The 22,604-nt window shown below is 34.1% G+C and overlaps 1 non-coding gene and 1 pseudogene across 1 annotated transcript; one reads left to right on the top strand and one right to left on the bottom strand.

The window, feature by feature from the left end:
• The window catches only part of LOC134385701 (eukaryotic translation initiation factor 4E type 2-like), a 158,745-nt pseudogene extending 146,114 nt beyond the window's left edge, over nt 1–12,631 (top strand).
• Nucleotides 4,623–4,729, bottom strand: LOC134386678 (U6 spliceosomal RNA). The gene has a single exon (XR_010024508.1). It is a non-coding gene; the product is annotated as a U6 spliceosomal RNA (small nuclear RNA).
• Nucleotides 12,632–22,604: the final 9,973 nt, after the last annotated feature.

The following is a 22,604-nucleotide window of genomic DNA, read 5'->3' as shown; positions in this document are numbered from 1 at the left end:
TGGTGCTTTACCATTGAAAGGATAAAGGGTGAGCTCTTACTATTGAGTTTCAAGCCTCTGGCTCCAAGTAACTGAAAGAAACCCTCCACCACCACTGGGCTATTAGAAGTAGTTCTCTGTAGGAGGCTTTAGAAGGACACCATTCAGCCAGGCTTTGGAAATATTTTATGCATTACTAAAGAAACACATGGATTAAAAGATTAAGGTAGCATTGAAAAAAGCAAATGTAATGTCTGCCATGGAAATTTTTAGGAAATTACAGGGATTCTACTTTTTCATGTATAATATCTTCAGAGACTTTTTTAGCCTATTGCACTGGACACTTTATATGTAGACCCTATATCGTTGTACTTGGATATAAAGTTCTAAAATTTTTTCCTTACAATATTTGGTATAAAATCTTCTATCATTCTATGCTGTGGACACCTGCAGGAGACCATTGGTGATAGAAAAAGGTAATGAAATATGAGGACACTATGATAACTGTAATCTGAAAGCTTAAAATTGTGAAAGATTAATTTTTGCAATTGTAAGAAATATTTCTATTTAAAAGAACTATGTTAATAGTTTCGAATGATCTGAGTAAGATTAAGGAATATTACATGGGTGAAGGTGGATTTATTCTACATAGTGACAACCACCCTGTGAATAATTTTGTTATGGTTTGGCTCCAACTTACCTCTCCAGTCTTGACTTTTATCATTTTCTTATAACACAGTTCCTGAATAGACATTTTTCCAGAGAAGACCTGCAAATGGCCAATAGGTATACACAAAGGTGCTCAACATCAATAATCATCAGGAAGAGGTGAATCAAGACCACAATGAGATATCATCTCACATCTGTTAGGATGGCTATTATAAAAAAATAAAAAGGTAATAAGTGTTGGAGAGGATGTGCAGAAAAAGGAATCCTTGCACACTATTGGTGGGGATGTAAGTTTGTACAGCCATTATGGCAAACAGCATGAAAGTTGCTGAAATTGTTAAAAATAGAACTACCATATGATCCAGCAATCTCACTTCTGGGTACATATCTGTAGGAAATGAAATCAATATCCTGAAGAGATATCTGAATGCCCATGTTAATTTCAGCATTGTTCACAGTAGCCAAAATATGAAAACAACCTATGTACCTGTCAATAGTTCAATGGTTAAATACAATATGAGATATGTATATGCACACAGAATGAAATATTATTCAGCCTTAAAATAGAAGCAAATCTTGTCATGAAGGAACATAAGGACATTATGCTACATGAAATAAGCCAGATACAGAAAGACAAATACTGCATGATCTCACTTACATGTGGAATCTAAAAGAAGTCAAACTCATAAAAACAGTAGAATTTTGGTTACCAGGAGCTGGGGGGTGGAAAAATGAGAGAACTTTGGTCAAAATGTAGAAAATTTCAGTTATAAGATGAATAAGTTCTAGAGATCTATTGTACAGCATGGTGACTATATTTGATAATAACATACTGTATATTTGAAATTTGGTAAGAGAGTAGATCTTAAGTATTCTCACCACCTAAAAGAGGAAGGTTAGCTATGTGAGGTGATGGATATGTGAATCAGCTTGTATATCATGTATCAGAGCATCACGTCATACATGCTGAATACATATGTATATAAAATTTTGTCAATTTTTTCTTAGTAAAACCGGCAAAAACAATAATACAGCCCCAGGGCACTTTTGTTTAAAAGATCCTTGAATGAAGTATGCTGTCCTTTTTTTTTTTTTTTTTTTTTTTTTTTTTAAAGCTTTAAGCCTTTTCAGTTGTTTACTTGACCTTTGCTTTAGATGCCTACATTTAAAATCATACTTTAGGTCACTGACTGGACATTTCTCCAGGAAGGCTTTCCTTTCACTCTGAACCCTGGATAAAATGTTCCTTTTTTATGTTTCTGGGGCTCCATGAACTGCCTCTACCATCACATCCGTTATTAGTTTTATTCACTCACTCTATATGTAATTACGTATTGCTTGTTTTATGTCAGGATGATTGAAAAATACAAAGACCCTATTCTCACTGAGATTACTTTTTGTGGGTAAAAAATTGATATTAAGTAAATAAAACAAATAGATAAACTAATGAGTCTATGTTAAAAGCACTAACTACAGTTATTAAAGAAGGGAATTACTATGATTCTTCTGAAAGCACTAATTACAGTTAGGGGTTATTTCTTGGGGGAGCAGAGTATGAGAACAATAGCAATTGTTATAACGTAGTTTGCGTGGTCAAGGGAAAACATCTCTAAAGAGCTGAAAACTGAATGAGGAGCAAGACCCAACCATGAGAGAGTAAGAAAGAAAGCATTTTCCAACACAAGGGATAGCAAATGACAACATGTAAAAATCATTAAGTTAAAAACAAATTCGGAATAGAAATAGAAAGCAACAGAAAGAAAATTTGGTTGGTGTAATTAGCAAAGAGGACAGTGATAGCAGATGAGATCGAAGAGATGAGGAGAGATTAGAAAATATAAAACTTTCTAGGCCATGGTCAGAAGTTTGTCTTTTATTGTAATTCCAGTGAAAAATCATATGAAGATTTTAAAAGAGAAGTCATGATAGAAACAAACAAACTATTGTCTCAGTATTCCCTCTCTCTCTCTTTTTCATTTGGTAGCAGAACCTCCGTGTATTAGTTGGGTGTGTGGTTACTGACATTTCCCAACCTGCCTTACAGGTAGCTTCGGATATGGCTGTTTGTTCCAATGATTTACAAGCAAAAATGATGAGTGCCATTTCCAGATAATCTTTTTATCTTAAATTTTTCTTTATTATTAGCATATGCATTCTTTCAAATCGTGATATTTCTTTATACCCTTTGCCTTTCCTATCACTTTCCAAACCCACTCCCTTCCTTCCTCCTCCGCATTGCTCTGAACTTTTCTCTCTTCCTAAAGGTTGCACTAAAAGGTGGAGATGAGCTGGTTTAACCATGCAAATGAGAACACGACCGTAATGAGGAACAGAACAACCAATGGAAGGAGCCTGGGATCTTTGACCTTGATTTGTAGTTTCTCTGCCTGCCCTGTGCCAATAATTTTTACACTTCCATTTTATTTAAGACATTATATTCTGAAGGGTTTTGTTTTCTTTTCATTCTCTTTCTTCTTCTTTGGCTTATTTTGTTTATGTTAAATCAGCGTAATGTAACTTGCTTTGTGTTATTTAAAAAAATAGTTTTATTGAGATGTAATTTACATGCCATACAGATCATCCATTTAAAAGTGTACAGTTCAATCTTGTTTAGTGAACTCACAGATATGTGCAAACATTACCACGATTTTAGAACAAACATACACATGCACATATATATATGCAACCTGACTTCAATGCCTTTATCAGATATACGATTTGCAAGTATTCTTTTTGTTCTTTGGGTTGCCTTTCACCTTTGTGGTATCCTTTGAAACACATATTAAAAAACTGATGAAGTACAATTTATATGTTTGTTGTTACTTTGTGTTTTTGGTGTCATATCACAGAATCATTTGTCAAATCCAAAGTTGTGCAGATTTACCCCTATGTTTTCTGCAGTTTCACAGTTTTAGCTCTTAAATTTAGTTTTTTGATATATTTGAGTTAATTTTCATATGTGTTTGAAGTAAGGATCTAACGTCATTCCTTTGCATGAGACTGTCCAGTTGTCCAAGCACTATTTGTTGAACAATTACTCTGTTCCTATTGGATAGTCTTGAGAGCCTTGTTGAAAATCAGTGTATCACAGAAATGTGGGTATATTCTGGACTCTGATTTTATCCTATTGATCTATATGTCTATTCATGAGATGCTATCACACTATCCTGATTACCATTGCTTCATCGTAAGTTTTAAAATCAAGAAAATGTGTACTTGTGCTTCGTTATTCTTGTTCAGGACTGTTTGGCTACTCTGGGTCACTTAACAATTCCATAGAATTTTAGAATCTACTTGTCAATTTCCACAAAGAGATAATATGGAATTCTGAAGGGGATTGCATTGAACCTGTAGATCAGTTTGGAGAGTACTGACATTTTAACAATGTTGTCTTCCTATCCAAGAAGGTAGAACGCTTTCCCAATAATTTCGATCTTTATTTTTTTTAACAATTTCTTATGCTTTTCAGAATATTACTAGTCTTGTACTTCACTTGTTAAATTTATTTGTACATATTTTGGTTTTTTTAATGCTATTGTAACTGTAATTGCTTTCCTCATTTCAGTTTTGGATTGTTTATTGCAAGAGCTTAGAAATACAATGTATTTTTGTGTATTAATCTTGTATCCTGAAACTTTGCTGAAGCCATTTATTAGTTCTAATAGTTTTAATTAGATTTCTTAAAAATTTCTGTATACATTATCATGACGTCTGCAAAATGGTATAGTTTTACTTCTTCCTTTCCAATCTGGATGTCTTTTATTTCTTTTTCTTGCCAAAATTCCCTTGGCTAGAATCTTCAGTACAATATTGAATAGAAGTGGTGAGAGAAAACATCATTTTCTTTTTTTTTGACATTCATGGGAAAGCATCACCATTAAATATGGTATTAATTGTGGGATTTTTGTAGATGCTCTTTATCTAGTTGAAGATGTTTCTTTCTATTTCTAGTTTGTTCAGCATTTTTATTATGAAAAAATATTAAATGCTTTACAAATTTGCATGTCATCTTTGTTCAGGGTCTGTGCTAATCTTCTCTTTAGAATTCCAGTTTTAGTACATGTGCTTCCCAAATGAGTATAATGTAAAACAGTTTTAATTTCTTCACATTTAAAAATTTTTTTTCAATATTATTAGTGATTGGCTTTTTTATTCTTACATTTCCTCCAGTAGATGGCAACTTCCTTTACAGTATGACACAAGTAACCCTTGTCATCATTATATGTTTAGTGACCAGCTCTGCAACTTTATATTTTAGATGTTTGATAAATATATTTTTTAATATCAATAAATAGATATTTGGAAGCAAGTAGAATATGCTTTAATTGATTGAATCATTGGAAGATAATTCTATAGTTCTATTTCTATCATAAATACATGATATGGCCCTATAAAAATTATTTCTTCTAGGCTCAGTTACCTCATCTGTAACTTTCATTTGAAGTTAAATAATCTCTAAGTTACTTTAGATCTCATATTATTTTTTCATGCAGTTTTAATTTATTCTTTATTTTAACAAACATTTTCTGACTTGTGAAAAGGCCACTGCCTTTACCATATTAGGGACCCGCCCCCCCCAAAAAAAGATAGACAGGAAGAAAAATATTAAAATATTCTGTTTATTAATTATCTACTTTTGACTTCCATTATATCATACTTTTACAAAAATATATCACCTAAGGGCAGGATTAGTGTTCCTGTGTGTACTGATTAAGTAATAGAGGATAAGATATAACTTATTTTTCATAATAGATTAAGGACATAAGCCCAAGATAATGCTCTTTCTACTACATTATACTGCCTGTCACTGATAAGAAGGGAAGCATTCCATCAGATATACATTTGGAGAGAATAAAGGACATGTTTAGAGAAAAAGAACTTCCAATATAGTTGTCCTTTATATTTCAGAATATCTAGCTTAATAATATTTGATTTACTTAAATGTAAGTTAAAGGAAAAATCAAAGCAAGATTAAAATAAATATTTTTAAAATTATTCCACTTTTTACTTTCTGACCTAAAGCCACTGATTTTCAAGGGTAAGCTCCCCCAATCACAAAATTTATTCATATTTCTTAAGTACATAAACATTCTATGAATTCCCTATGTGAGACTTATTCATGATATCTAATCTTTAGCAAATAATAAACTTTTTCTTCCCTTATATTTAAATTATTTTCTAAACCCCCAAATTATCCAAAAGAGATAATATGGCTTAAATGGAGGCATTGACCAAATTACTGAATGTTAGTAAATTTTTAGGTCTTAATGGAACAAGCTCAATTTAGAGATTTCTGTCTGAGTGAACCTGGAAATATCTTGTCAAGATTACTGGAGATTACTTCTTTTCTTGTCAAGATTACTGGAGACATTGTTTAACATATAAAAAAAGAATCAAAAAGAGCTGGTTACACTCCCTTCATAATTCAAAATGAATGGTATCGCCCAGGTACTTCATAACCTTACTAATAAAACTCCATATTATTGAGTCAAGAAAATGATTAACTCATTGCTAGGAAAACATAAAAAATATAGTATACAAAGTTCTTGGCTTAAAAAGTCATAAAAAGGCCTTTCAATTTTCTAATAGCATGCCTATTATCTGATACGTTGAACTCTGAAACTATTCCATTCAAAATTTATTTTCCCAATTTTTACTGCTATTACTCATAAAGCTTAATTCCGTTATTAAGAAATTGATAAAAATAAAAATAAAAACTTTGCATCTTTAAATGATTCTCTGCCCTACTTGACTTTTCCTTTTTATTGTATCTGGAGAACAGTCCCTTGCTGATATCTCTTGTTGTTACTGTTCATCACATTGGGGACATCGGCAGAGTAGAAGTTATCTTTTCACACATTTTAGATGTCACTTTCTCTTCATTTACCTCATGATCAGTTTCAAGTGTTTCACACTAAAACAGGGGGCTTAACTTCCTCTGTTTTTCCCCTGCACAATCCTGTAAGACTTTCCCACGTCTTGGCTGGCTATAATACCTTCTGTATTTGCCAGAGTCTTCTCAGTTTCCCTGAGTAGAAACTACTAAAGACCTAACTGACTTATTCCAATCACTGCCAGGGAAGCTGCTACTGTTGCTGGATATGTGCCCCTTTTTTCAGTGACTCTAAAACACATTGCCACAATTTTAGTAAAAGGACATACACATTTGTTCACTACTAGATATTTGTATTACAGGCAGGAAGCAGCGGCCAGTTTTGGAGGAACACCAGGCTCCTCCATGCTAAGGACATTTGAAGCAACTAGGATTGATTCTACTGATCCAAAGTAAGAGTTCGTCTAAGCCATAAAGAACACCAAGTACACTGTTATTAATTTTAAATACATGAACTCATAGAGTGTTAGAGCAGTGACTGATTGGAGAGAGAGGATTCAATACTCTGTTTTTATAGATAAGGAAACTAAGGCAGCTTTCATCTTGTTCATTGTGTTAATAAACTCTTTTCACTGCAGTATATTGTCTTTCCTATAAAAAAGTGAGCTTTTAAGGATTTCACCATTTATTGTTAAGAAAGAAAAGGAACATTTAAATATGTTTAATGATGGTAATTAAAATAAGCCTAGTTGAGATCTTTAAAAATTATTGAAAAATCAACACATGATTATTTCATGAAAGAAAGGAAAGGGGTGGAGATGGAGGGCAGGAAAGGGATTATATAGTTTTATTGTATTTTGCAAATCTGTAACATGTGAGAAGCATGTTAAATAATATTTAGTTTATTCACTTTGATGAGAAGTCGCTTCAAATGAATATTCTAATTGACTTATAACTTCACTGATCTTTATTAAGGAATTTCCCAAAAGCATATTGGTCCCAAGGAGCTTAGAATCTAAAGGGAAACACACACACAAATATACACACACAAACACGTGCTGATGTGCACACACATGCTTTAAAAAATTTTTTAAATGACTAAGTTATTATATGATTCTTTGCATTTTTACAAGATTCTGATTTGATACTTTTCTTTATTATTTTAAATAGTATCAGTGTCCATGTAGAAAGACTCCAAAAGTTTTTTGCATAATCAGTCTAAGCCTTAAATTATTAGCAAGCCTCTATATTCAATTTACTTTTCATTTCTCAGTATATATTAGAATAAAATAAACTTTATCATTTTTACTGAAATAAGTCAGTTTGATATTATTCAATGTGTTATACTTGTAATTATATTTTCTTGAGCCTGAATAAATAATAAATTGTCAATAAGAACAACCTACAAGCAACATTAATATAAAAATAAAATTATACATAAAGTGTAAGCAAATGCATAAATGCATAGAAAATAAGTAGACAGTAATAAACACATATATAAATGAGTATAACACAAATACATATATGAAATCATTTCAGAGATTAAGAAATGCCTTAATAAATTAAAATGGGAAGATGTAATAGAAAGTGATTGAGGTGGGGTGGGGCATTTCAGATTGTTGATTCATGGTATTTCTGAGTTGGAAATGTAATTTAAGACCAAAATGGTGGAAAAGTTTTGGCAGAGAAACAATCTCGGAATTAGGAGTCTGGTTGAAATATGAATTATAAAGGCTAAGATAAAAAATTTTTAAAAAGTCGTCTTTGAGAAAAAAAAAAACTAAAACAAGCTAATGTGGTGTAGCACTGAGAGCTACTATGGTTTAAAAGTTTGTCCCCTCCCAAACTCATGTTGAAATTAATTACCATTGTAGCAGTTTTCAGAGGTGGGACCTTGAAAAGGTAATTAGACCATAAGGGCTCATCCCCTCATAAAAAAATTAATGCTGTTATTGCAGGAGTGATTTCTTACAAAAAGACAAGTTTTGTCCCTTTTTATCTCTTACCCTTCCATCTTCCACCTTCTTCCATGGGATGATGTGGCAAGAAGACCCTTGACAGATGCTTGTTGCTCAGTCTTGGAATTCCCAGCCTCCATAACCATGAGAAATAAATTTCTGTTCATTACAAATTACCCTGTCTTACATATTCTGTTATAACAGCACAAAATAAACTAAGACAAGGTCCAAGTGGCTTGAGATGAGGATGGAGAGCTTGTCTTAGACCACAACATGTAGGAGCTAAAATGTCATGGCAAAGTGTTGGGCCACTAAGTACAATGAAAACCGTCAGGGGATGTTCAACTAGGAGAGTATGATCATCTGATATCTACTTTAAAAAGATCACTCTGACCAAAGTAAGGACAACAGATTTTTAATTTTTTTTCATATGGTTGGTTTATACTGGTTCCATTTTTATTTTTATGAATGCAGTGAACGTTCCTTTTCTCTCAATCTCTCTTTCTCATTGTGTGTGTGTGTGTGTGTGTGTGTGTGTGTGTGTGTGTGTGTGTGTGCATATGTCGTTTCCTGAGTAATTTTTGGGATGCCACTATACTAATTAGAACTTCTCACAGATCCACAGGAGGCTCTGTCTTTAAATTCCCTTCCACGGCACAGGATAAGCAACAAATTAATGAAACATTATTAAAAGTTCAGTTCAGTTTGATATATCATAAAGATGTCAGAGAAAATCAGTGAGGGAAAAAAATGTATATTTTGATAAATGGGAGAAGAGCAATTTCACTTCTGTTTGAAGTAACATGAACATTATTATCCCTTTCCTCATACCATACACCAAAAATATTTAAAGAAGAATCATAATCTCAAGTATGACATGCAAAGCAATGAAGCTTTTAGATTAAATTATAGGAAAATATCTACATGATTTTGATGTAGACAAAGATTTTTTAACCAGAATTCAGAAAGCATAAGCATAAAATAAACTTAACTGAACTTCAATAAAATTTATGATATCCATATACAGATTGATAAATGGATAGATAGGTGATAGATTCAATAAAAGACTTAATATAGAATAAAGATTTCCAAGAAATCAGAGAGAGACAATATACTTGATTTTTTTTAATGAGTGAAAAACTTAATAGATACTTTGAAAAAGAATTATATTGAAATAGTCAATAAACATCCTAAAATGTGTTAACACCATTACTTCTCAGTGACATGCAAGTTAATGACACAATGAAATATCTCTTCTCACTTACTCAATGGGTAAAAATTAAATGGGTAAAAATTAAAAGACTGATGATACCGAGTGTTGGTGAATATGTAAAGCAATTGGACTCATATTTATTGCTGAGTGCTATTTTATCAACATTTTTGAACACAGTTTGGCATTATTTACTAAATTTAATTAAATAGTTATTTTATGAATAACAATTTCATTCTTAAATTTATAATCAAATAAAAACGGTGCATATGTTCACCAAAAGACATAAATAAAAGAATATTTATCACTGTTTTGCACTTGAAACAAAAACTGGAAACAGTTCAAATTTCCATTAATAGGACAGTGGATAAATAAAATCTAGTATATTACAAAATGGAATTCTATCTAGAAAAAAAATAAGACCAGTCTACTGATAGACACTACAGTATTGATGAATCTCACTGACATTATTTGAAGCAGAAGAAGCCAGCCAAAATCACTGATTTCATGTATGACTTCATGTATTTAAAGTCAAAGAATGGAATACTAATTGATTATAATAGAATTCAGAGTAGTGTTTACCTTTAAGGAAATACTGATTGGCAGAGGGTAAAGAGAGACTTCATACTTTATGATCATTTAGTTGAAGATTACATAAGTGCATGTATATGTAAAAGTTTACTGAGCTTATGCAATTACAATGAGTATACTTTTTTATATACCAATAAAATAAATATACATCAATAAAATAAAAACAATAATTAATTTAAACTTTTACTTTCTCAGATTATAAATTAACATTTTTTAAAAAAATAATTCTTATTGGATTCCAAGAGAATGAGCTAGCAGTTGAAAAACAAAATGGAACAATATCAGTTCTGTTTGAAATCCAAGATATTTCAATTTGAATGCATGTCAAAAAGCAAGCAAAAAACACCCCATATCAAAACAATAACAATAAAACAAACAACCACAAAAAAGAGAGAAAAAGGAACTGCAAATTTTCTGAGTAAGGACCAGTGTGATATCGGAACTAATTAACCTGTTTTTGCCTCAAAAAGTGAAAATGAATTGCAGTATACAGGAATGTCAACCACTGGCTTATTAAGCAGTATGTGGTTGGACGAATAGAGAGAGATGGCAGAAAAGCTTTATTACAAAAGGAATCCAGGGGAGATAAAGAAGAATAGTCCAGAAATATACAAGATTACTCAACATCATAGGTTAATACAGGGAGAAAACATTAAATAATTGATTAGATCTTCTTCTAGATTTTTTTCTCTTTATTCTATCTATTAAATTAGTAATCTTAACAATATTTAAAAGCAGATGTTGTGGTTAAGGCTGTATTTCACACTGTTTGGGTGTTTTACTCTTGTATCTGTGAAAGTTCGTGCTATTTCCCTCAGAAATCTTGGATGTATACCATATGGTCCTGGTGATTTATTGGACTTGAATTACTCTACTTGCTCTATAACTTTCTCATTTTAGATGTCAGTCTTTGTCAAGGGCACCATCTGATGCTCTATGAAAACTGCCTTAGGAATAGAAATTTTCCCAAAGTTTCCTCAAGTATTCTATTATGAAAACCACCTTCTTTTTTTCTCCTTTCTATTAGCAAATTTTAAAATTCACCTGAAGGACTTAGAGCCCTCATTACAGTTTCTTTTTTTTTCTTAATGCACATACTTTACAAATTTTCTTGGACTTTTTGTGTTTTTATTGCAATTTATCAGATGTGGCTAACCTTCTGTTGAACTTTACCATTGTTTGATTTGAATAAAATCTGCACAATGCTGCATCTAATCCTCAGGAAATTTGAAATAGAATATGGATAACAAATTAAACAATAATAATTAGAGTAACAGCTCACATTTTCTAATTTGAATTAATTTTTATCTTAAGGAAAATTTTCCAAGGTCTTAAATATTTTCAGGTTGTGGATTCAGAGTTAGGACAGGTTACTAGTTGCAATATATAAGCCAACTGAATAAAATAAATCACATGGAGATACTTTATCTACATATTTTATTTCAGGAAGTATCTTGTACACACTGTGCCCTGAAATTTGCATATAACTACTTAAAAGGAAGTTTCTTCATTTTTATTTATTTATTTTTGTATAAGTATTTATATTTTCATTTATAATTATTAAGCATCAGCAAACATTAGATATATTACCTCCTTTCAAGTTACCTGCATGTATTCCTTACACATTTTATAGTTAAAACATTGACTCTGTGAGGCAGTGGCAATAGCAGTGGCAAAAGGATGAACAAGTCCAGCACCTTGAAAGATGATGACAGTGGGGACTGTGATCAGAATGAAGAAAACAGCACACAGAAAGATGGTGAGAGGAAAAAAAAATGGAACAGACAAAAGTCAGAGCAGCAACAAGAGGAAGGCCATTGTCCCTGGACCAGCAGAGCCTTCCCTGCAGTACAACTACACTCTGTTACTGCAGGAGAGTCCCGGCTGTCCCATCAGCTCACAGATTGGCACCTTTGCCTCTGTGGAGCAGTTCAAGAGTTTTTATTGACACATGGTACATACTGGGACCTGATAGGCCACAGTGTCTTCCATCTCTTCAAAGAAGGAAATAAATCCATGTGGGAAGATGATGCAAATAAAAATGGTGGCAGGTGAATTATTTGGCTGCACAAGGGCTTGGCCTCCTGGTGTTGGGAGAATCTCATCTTGGCCATGTTGGGGGAGCAGTTCATGGTTGGGTGGGGAGGAGTTCTGTGTGGCTATGGTCTCTGTCTGCTTTTAGGAGGACTTTATTGCAACATGGAATAAGACCACCAGTGACCAAGCAATCATAGCCCAAATCTGGGAAATGTTACAGCGAGTGCTTAACCTACCTCCCAACACCATTATGGAATACAAAAGTCACACCGACAGCATCAAAATGGCAGGCAGGCTGGACCCCCAAAGCTCCCTTTTCAAAACCTCTGGAAGCCACGGTTGAATGTAACATGACCCTCTCCCTCTTGGATGTCACCATCATTGACATTGGCATTACCAGAGTCTCTCATTCTGTTGCCGTGCTACCTGGAGGATCCTTCTGTCCTGCACAAGAGAAATTAGAATAGCATTTTATGTTTTAAGAACTGGCTGACATGCAGCAGCTACAATAACAGCTGAGATCACTTAATAAATGGTGAGAACTATATAAAAAAAAATCATACACATATTTATTTTGTGTTTAGTTTGCCACGTAAGCATGTGAATGTTTATGTGTGTGTCACAGGACGGGGAGGGTGTGCACTGGGGATTTTAATCCTAATTTGATTCCCATTCCATCCTGATGGTTTACTAAATTCCTTCCTGTCAGTTTTTTCTCTTTCTGTTGATTAAAAAAAATATATGGCCACATAAATCTTAGTTGAGACCTGTCTATAGCACTTTTTTAAAAAATTTGTGTCTGATATTATACTATGTTAAATAACAAGTTTTAGGAACATATGGATGAAATTCCAGACAGGCTTTTACTTTTCTTGAAGCCAAGAAAACAAGCCATACAGTTATCTGAAACGATCCTGCTTATTTTCCCTCTTTTAATTGCCAGCTTTAAAAAGAAGCATTACTAGTTTTTGTGTTAGAGATTATTCTTTATTACCAGGATCCCTTCCAAATTTTAAGGTGAAATTCCTGTAGAATGTCAGGATGCCAGATGACCTGCACAAGGAGAATGGGCACACCACTCTCCCTGTGAAGCCTGATGCCTTCATCTCTGAGGAAGTGAGTTTAGTTAAGAGACCTGCCTTCTGATGGCCACTATTAGCCAGTCACAGAAGAACGAATATTGCATGAATTCACTTACATTAAATATCTAAATCAGTCAATATCCTGGAAGCAGAGATTAGAATGGGGGTTGGCAAGGACAAGGGGGAAGAGAAAATGAGAGTTGCTTTATTTCTTCAATGGGAAATCATTAGGCACCCACCTCACAGTCATGATTTGGCTCCTTCCAACTTCTCTTTTCTGTTTCCTAATCTTAAATCTTAAGCATTGCCATGGTTGAATTCTTAGCACCCTTGCTTCTTTAGGGATGCACTAAATGGCTGGTATCATTGCTTACAAAAGTGTCTTTTAATTTCATTTTTCCGGAAACTTTTAAATTTTGTGTGTGTGTGTGTGTGTGTGTGTGTGTGTGTGTGTTCTCAGCACAATAACAGTTCTGAAAAAATCCTCTCCTCCCAAGAAAAGGAAGATAATTGCTTCAACTGACAAAATATGGGCACATTTGTAAAGAGGAGCACAGTGATATTGAGTGAGATACATGGATTTCCTTTGAGATTTTAAAGTTCTTGGGCCAAGGAAATAATCTGTTATCCTCCTTGTATAGTTCCTACGTTACAGTATTATGATAACATCCAAATTCTATAGTGTAGCTTTCAAGAATACAGGCTTTGTAGTGAGACTGACTGGCTTTGAATTCTGGCTCATTCATTTGCTAGCTGTGGCATCTTGAGCTAGCTACCTATGTTCTCTGTACCTCAGTTTCCTCATCAACATAATGTGAATAATAGTAGAAGAGAACTCACAAGACTGTGATGAGGATTAAATAGATTAATATATGTGAACAGATTGGAACATTCTGGCATGAGGTAAGAGTCCAATGTTAAATGCCTTTATTATTAGTGATTACCAAGCCCTGCATGACTCTGCAGTTGCTTGGCATGCTAACCTTAGCTTGCACTGTACATTGCTTCTTCCCTCTTGTACTCTGATCTTCAGTTCCTGAAAATACACCAAGCTCTTTTACATGTCAGTGTACTAAGGTCACTCTGGATTAAATGTCCACTCCCCCTGCCACTGCCAACCTATTCTTCAAGTTCCTAGCTGTGTCCCTTCCTTTTATTCTCCTCTCACTTCCTTCCTCTATCTCTCCTTTTTAAATTAAAACAATATGAGAGCTTAACATGCTCCAAGAAGTCCATGCAGCACTAAAGATATGATAACGACTAAAATTATACATAGACCCTGCTATTCCAGAATTTATATTCTTGTGAGGAAGATGGACATCAATCAAGCAACTATACAAATAAATGTGGAGCTGCAACTATAAATTATCTAAAGGACAGATGACTGAAATCACCTGGTAAGCACAACTGTTGACTTAATAAGGAGGTGATGGCAAAATGGAGATTATTGTCTGACATGATATAACTGTAGCAAGAGGAGAGGAACAGGGAAAGAGAGAAGAGATTTCCAGTCAGGTGGAAAAAAGTATTGATTTCCTGTTCTATGAGGGGCCCCGGTGAACATATGAAAATAAAGAAAAGCAGATGAAACTAGAGAAAAGGGAGGAGGTTAGGGGTTGGTTGGAGATGAAACTGAAAGAAAAACATGTAAGTTTTTGTAAAGCACCATAAAGAAATTTCTATTTCTTTATATGAAAAGATCCTACCTTAGTAGGAAGCTGATAGAGTTAGATTTACCTATGAAAATACTTGCTTTGACTACTCCTATTAGAACAAGGCCAAAGTTGATACAGAGAAAAAAAAATTGAGTGTAGATGAATTTCTAAAATGGTGTGGTAGTAGGGGTAGAGATTTAAGAACATATTGGAAGATAATAGGAAATCAAATCATAAAACAGTGATAGACTGGGCATGTTCATTTAAAGAATGTGAGGTAACAATGACATAGTTTATAGCTATCACAACTATATGAATGATAGAGCCATTTCCTAAAATAGGTAAAATAGGAGAAGGGACACATTTGGGTATGTGGTAGGAGACAGAACATGAGTGCAGTCTTGGATGATCTGGGTATCTCTCTGTGACATTTACAAAGACATAATAGGCCATGGGTCATGTAAATTATATGTCCCTAACAAATGGAGCCCTACCTTACTTCCCTGATAAATCATATCCTGTCCTATTAATTCTATCTTAATTCCTTATTTGTTTCCTTATTACATATTAAATTTACTTGTGTATATATTTGTTTCTATCATTCTCTTTTCACAGCTAGAATGGATTTGTCAAAAGAAGTAAATTAGTTTCCAAGATCCAACTCCAATCTTCCCTCATTCATTCCTTTATATATTTGTTGATGTCAAGTGCATGAAAGAATGACGTCAGGTGCTCGAAAGATAGCAAGTATACCAGATGGAATTCTGGCAACAACTGAGCTTCTGGGGGGCAGTGCCATGACTAGAAACCAGGTACCTTTTACTTTTTGTTGCCACTCTTTCAAGCACCATATCAACTCCTAACACTGGCATAGATCTGCCTTCTAACCAAACAAGAAAATTAGGAAAATGAATAATCTTGGCAGAAGTAACAGTGGAAATAAAAGTCACTGGAGGCAGAGAGAAAAGTAAGAAATTGATGAAATGAGATTTGGGACTACTTCAAAGCTTACATTCACAATTGTGAATAGGAAAACAGGAAATTTATTTTTTCACCCTTTTTGGAGAAGAGTGAGAATGTAAATCTTTAGAACGATGCATTCTCTGACATAGAAGAAGCCAAGTAAGTTAGTCTCAGGGCCCAATATTGAAAGTAAATTTGAAACAGTTTTAATCTATATCAATTTTTAGTAAAAATTCAATTGCTTTTTATATTTTGTGAACTTCAAGAGCAAGTATTAAGCTATTGTTTTTTAGATGGGAATGACCCATGAAGAAATGAGAAAATGGGTTATTTCCTCATTATATAGAAAGAAAATGAACCAAGAACATATAATATAAAGTTTAAGTGTGTGGTGTCAAGCTGAATAACAGAGAGAGGCTCTCTAAAAGTCTGATAAGTTTTCTGTAAGTCCATCCATGTTGTTGCGAATGTCAGTATTTCATTCTTTTTTATAGCAGAATAGTATTCCATTGTGTAGATGTACCACAGCAGTTTCCTTATCCACTCATCTGATGATGGACATTTGGGCTGGTTCCAACTCTTGGCTATTGTAAATAGAGCTGCAATAAACACTGGAGTACAGGTATCCCTTCGGCATGATGATTTCCCTTCCTCTGCGTATATTCCCAGCAGTGGAATATCTGGGTCATATGGTAGATCTATTTGTAATTGTTTGAGGAACCTCCGTACCATTTTCCATAAAGGCTGCACCATTTTGCAGCCCCACCAACAGTGTAGGAGAATTCCTTTTTCTCCACAACCTCTCCAGCACTTACCATTCTCAGTATTTTGTATATTAGCCATACTGACTAGAACAAGATGGTATCTCAACATGGTTTGATTTGCATTTCCCAAAAACTAGTGATGTTGAGCATTTTTTCATGTGTCTTTTAGCCATTTGCATATCTTCATTTGAGAAATGCCTTTTCAGTGCCTTTGCCCATTTTTTAATTGGGTTATTTGTGGGGGTTTTTTTGTTTGTTTGTTTTTTTGTTTTTTGCTGTAAAGTTGTTTGAGTTCCTTGTATATTCCGGGTATTAATCCTTTTCAGATGTATATTTTGCAAATATTTTCTCCCACTCTGTTGGTTGTCATTTTACTCTATTGATTGTTTCATTTGCTGTGCAGAGGCTTTTTAGTTTGATACAATCCCATTTGTTTATTTTTCCTTGTCCGGCCTTAAAAACTAACACCACCTTAAGTGACATTACACGCAGCACCATTATGGGCCCACAAGGGTGTATTAACGTGGCAGCCTAAGATGGCGCAGGGAGGAAGTAGGTGGGAGTGTCCACGGGAACTTTGCCATAGCCCTTACTGGCCCGGATGCACTTCTGCGCTAGTGCTCACTGCGTGATCTATAGCAAAGCATTGGATCCAGGCACATGATTGCCTAACCTTTAAAATGATAGGCTACAGATAGGAAATCCCCTTCACCCCCACCTTTGCCATATACTTATAAAAACAAGTCCTTGTGTGGTATTAAATGGAGCTGCTTGACAGAACCCCCCCCCCGCTGTGTCTGAGTGTTCTTTAACAGGCTGGCTGGGGCCGGTGGCTGTGCTCACCTCTCTTCACAGCTCTCTTCCTCCGTCTCCTCCCAACGGGGACCGGGGAAAGAGGAATCTGGGCAATCCGCCTCCCCACCAGAAGGGACACCAAGGGAGGGACTGATAGCAAGGCAAGGGCTGTTTGGGTCAGCCGGTGGCGGACCTGACATTTCCTTTAGTTGCCTGTGAGTTTGGAGTCTTATTCATGAAGTCTGTACCCCTCCTACTTCCTGGAGTGTTTCCCCTACGTTTTCTTTAAGGATTTTTATTGTTTCATGATGTGAATTTAATTCTGTAATAAATTTTGAGTTAATTTTAGTATGTGGTGAGAGGCATGGGTCTAGTTTCATTCTCCTACATATGAATATCCAGTTCTCCCAGCACCATTTGTTGAAGAGGCAATCTCGTCCCCAGTGTGTAGAGTTGGTGCTTTTGTCAAAGATCAGATGGCTGTAGGCATGTGGGTTGATTTCTAGGTTCTCTCTTCTATTCCATTGAATCTGTGCGTCTGTTTTTACGTTGGGGAGGGAGGGGAAAGAGGGAGGGGGAAAGAGGGAGAGGGAAAGAGGGAGAGGGGAAAGAGGAAGGGGTAAAGAGTCATGAAAATTAACTACAATATATATTGAGAAGTTAAAATAAAAAATAAAATATAAATATATAAATAAATAAAAATCAATTACTCAAAAAATTCTAACACCTATTCGAGAGGTTTTTAAAGAGGAAAAATTGGATTTTTTATATGAGTCATATTATATATGAGAGATATAAGATGTACTATACTTCACAAAGATAACTATAAACTCAGTAGGAATTTCATTTTTGAAGTTTTGAGTTTTTTTGATATTTCATTTTAGTTTTTTTTTTCATGAGGAGTAAAGACTATACTGTCTTAGCAAATAAAAAGTTAAGAAAATTTTTTTTAAAAAGTGATGAGTTTAAGAGAATAGCGCATTGCAATAGGAATATGCGTGCCATAGTGAATTATGCCCATGTTCAAGGAATGTAAAGTAAGATGAAGGTTTTTAAATAGAAAAAATGATGGAAGATTACATAATTGTTTGGGGATAACTATCCTTGACTACAAGGATCAATAACAGGGGTGACACCAGTCTGAAGTTGGACAGGCTGTTGCTGGGCAGATGTCTTTGCAGAATTTTTTTTTTTTAAGGTTGTGACAGCCTCTGTGCAAGGTTTTGCTTTTGTAGAGTCCTTTGTGATAGTTCTTGTTATAAGGCATTTATGTGTGAGAATCCTCCTTTCATGGCCTTCCCTGGCTCCACGTGTCAGGGTCTTTTTTTTTTTTTTTTTAACTCAAGCGACTGTTCGATTCTGAAAACTTTCACAGTGTTATTCATTTTTACATGGAATTGAATCATAAGCTGTAGTTCAGATTTAATATATCTTTATCTTATTTTATTTTGTTAGTTTTGTTTCCTTTTTGCATGTTTTTTTTTTCCATCTGCCAACACATTTTCTGAAATAGAGGTTTTATAGGATGCATCTTATTTTCAGTCTTTTTGGAAATTCATGAGATGACTTAGAATCACAGTGAGAACACCTAGAACATTTAAATTTTTCGTTCACTCAATGAAATAAAACAGGAAATTACAACATTGTACATCTGCAAACTCCATCTTAAACAACCCCCAGTCCTACAGCTCAAGCTAATCAACATCAGATTGTGATCCTAAAAATCTCCATCTGTTAAATTTCTCATATTCATATTAACTTGAACATTGATGTTGAACCCTTGATTTTTATTATATTGTTCAAACAAATCAGGATATATGGGCTATTTTTTATTTGTTGTAGCTATATCAGATAGTAATGAATATGCATGTAGTGGATGTACATATCACACTATGCAAGGGCTTAGTGTTTAGGTGAAGGGAGAGGTAGAGAGAATTTCCTCTCTATTTTTAGACAGTGTAGTAGGCAGAGGCTGAATCTAATGTGGAAGAGAGCTTCACATGGATGCAAACTGGTTTATTCATCAAACTGAAGTTTTGGATGAGAGCAATAAATAAATCTATTCACCCCTCATCTTTAGAGGATACCTGTGGTGTTTTGGGAAATGACTTCAATACTTGTATCCAGACTTCCTTGCTTCAACTAGCACATTGAATATTAGTCCCTGCAGAACTTCTGTAATTACTAACTGTCATGTGAAAATCTCTGCCATTTTTCATGTGAGGAACGGAAAAATATATATATATATATAGCTGAGTTGCTTAAACTGACAATTGACAGGCAGGTGAAAGTAAAAAGAGCAGTATTTGGGCTCAGATTATGGAATCATTTAGGGGGGTATGAGGATAAGGGAGATGCATAGACTTTAGAAATTCTGCACCCTCTGCTGCTTTAAAACCACATTTATCGTTTAGGAACAGGAACAATCACCAAGTGCAAATCATATATCAGTGGGTGTTTGCCATAGTATTTAGGTTAAAAGGGATAGTTGCAAATAATAAAGCCCCTAAACTAGTATCATCTATTTTCCAGAAGGGAAATGCTCCATAAAGACATTTTTCTTGCAGGGAGGAGGGGGTAAGATTTTCCTTTCGATGTCTGTGGTGAGCTACAGTGTAATTGCATCAGAAATATAAAATTACATTGTTTAACTTGGCAATTTAGAACTTTGATAAGGGAAATCAAATCCCATCACTTGTCAAATAGGTAAAAGAAACACCATTTTCTGGTGGCGGTTCTAGTTTTAATTGATATATAAGTACAATTAGATTTCCTGGGCACCTTGTCAGGTATTCTCAGAAAGCTGATCTCTGCTCCCACAGTTGCTAAATACACAAAATAATTTTGATGTCTATTTTTTTTTTCTGTCAACTTCCTCATCCTTCATTTCTTAAAGAATGAGCTAAATGAACTTATATTGTTAAGGTATTTCTTGATTGGTATGAAAACTATTATGAAAAAGAAATGTTGGATAACAGATACCATTTATAGGGCACACGTGTAATACTGAAACCAGTACTAATTGATCATGTTTAGGTATGTATGTACAAATACAGAAAATCAGAATTACTCATTTTTTGCACCAAATATAAGTCACTTCCTTACTTATAGACGTCGGTGAGTCACTTGATTGCTCTAGGTTACAGTGTCTTACTTGCTGGAAGGACAGCATAGTATAGTGGCCAAGAGCACAGGGCTTAGAAACAGGTTGTTTTTGTCCAAATCATCCCTGTCCCTTACTACTTGTGTAGCTGTGGGGAAATTACTTAATCTCACTCTGTTTTGCCCTCTGCATCTATAAAATGAGAATGTAGTAGTAATCCATTAAGAAAATAAGCTTTACCTCATTTAGATTCAGACATACCAAAGATCTAGTTAAGTTTGATATTCCTTATCTGCCTGCTCCTATTCAAGGTTACAAAATCAGAAATATTTTCAATAATGTTTCTTTTAAAAATCTTTGGAAGCTACAGATAAATAAGTGAGTTTGTCTTACCCAATTTTGCCATGGGCAAGCAATCTTAGATACAGAAGACAAATATTGTATTCAAGTATCTCTAGAATTAAAGCTAGATCTAAAATATTAAGCCAATTACAGAGTTATTCTAGATTCAACTTGAAAATAAAATATGCTTTTAAATTTTCATAGTTACACACATAATTAAAGAAATAATGTAACTTACTACTGTTTATTGTGGACATATAATTGTTGCTTGATGTTTTTGAGATTTTTCAATTTTGCTGATGGCTTTAAGCAAAAATATGTAAAAAAGGAAAATCTGGTTTTTTTAAAATGCTACCTTTTGTCTTGTTAAACTTCTCTGTGTGTGTGTCTGTGTGTCTTTTTCTTCCCTTCAGTTTGAGGATTTTTAATTAACACCAAATTGCAAGCTATTTCTTCTCAATTTATTAAAACTTTTGTCAAATAAATTTTCTTCTAGGTTAGATCAGTTTAATACCATAATATGATTTCTACCAAAACCCTTGGGAAGTTTCCTCCTTGAATTGGAAACAATAGTACAGAGAAAAACATGCGACAATGACTTCTTACAGTAATATTACCCATTTACCATAATTGAAAGCATCGACATCACAAGAAGGAACGCATTACCTATTTCCATCATTGAAGTTTCCTTAGCATTGCCTGCTGAGAGGCAGGTGAATTTACTGAGCAACACAGAATTTGCTTTGAGTATCCAAGGAGGAACGTCGTGGAATTGAATTATAAAAAGTAAACCACACTTTAAATATCAGGGACCACATTACGTCCTCATATTCTCATCTTGTATTTAGTTCGCTGAAAACGGCATGAGTGGTAGTGTGAATTATCCTTCATCAGAATCCTCTCTGCTGGCATCAGGCTGCTACTAATTGCAGACAGTAAAAGTGACACAGAAAGGCAAATTCTGTCGCCACTGTCATTTGGTCTGTGCTATAACTTTGTCCGAATTTTTATTATTTTAGTAAAAAATTGTCTTAACCTTTAAAGACCTGATAGGACTCCACTTACAAAGCTTTACTTTGTATACTTTGTAAAGTGTTAAGTTTGTGTAAATTTTGATGTATTATAATAGCATTAGCATTAGTGCATTGTTATTTTAATTATATTAAACACCAGTGTTAGTGTAGAGACACATTTTATAAGCCGATTGAAGCAGTATTATTTTAAACCATTTTGTACCAAACGATAACATAAAACGATGTCATATTTAAATACAATGGAATATTCCCAAGGACCACATAAAGCAAAAGAGACTTTACACATATGTCAGGCAATTTTCAAGTTAGAGTGAAAATTAATATTCCTGAAGAGTTTATCATATTTCTTGATTTTTTTCCCCTTGTGTTTTCTCACACAATTACCACTGTTTTAAATGTCCCCTTTTTCTAGGAGTCCATATTATGAGCACACAGATTAAATGCAAATTTAATCAAAAGTTAAAGGTAAGTCAATGATTTCATTCTGACATCTACCTATAAAAACATTCAAGCCTTCTCCACGTGTTTTGTTTCATTTTTTATTTTTTAAAAAAATCTTTCAGTTTTAATAAAAGTAGTTGCAATAGTA

Source organism: Cynocephalus volans, chromosome 9 (assembly GCF_027409185.1).
Source record: "Cynocephalus volans isolate mCynVol1 chromosome 9, mCynVol1.pri, whole genome shotgun sequence".
Taxonomy (NCBI): Eukaryota; Metazoa; Chordata; class Mammalia; order Dermoptera; family Cynocephalidae; genus Cynocephalus; species Cynocephalus volans.
Note: the sequence above shows the minus strand (reverse complement) of the source record. Positions and strands in the feature narration are given on the sequence as shown.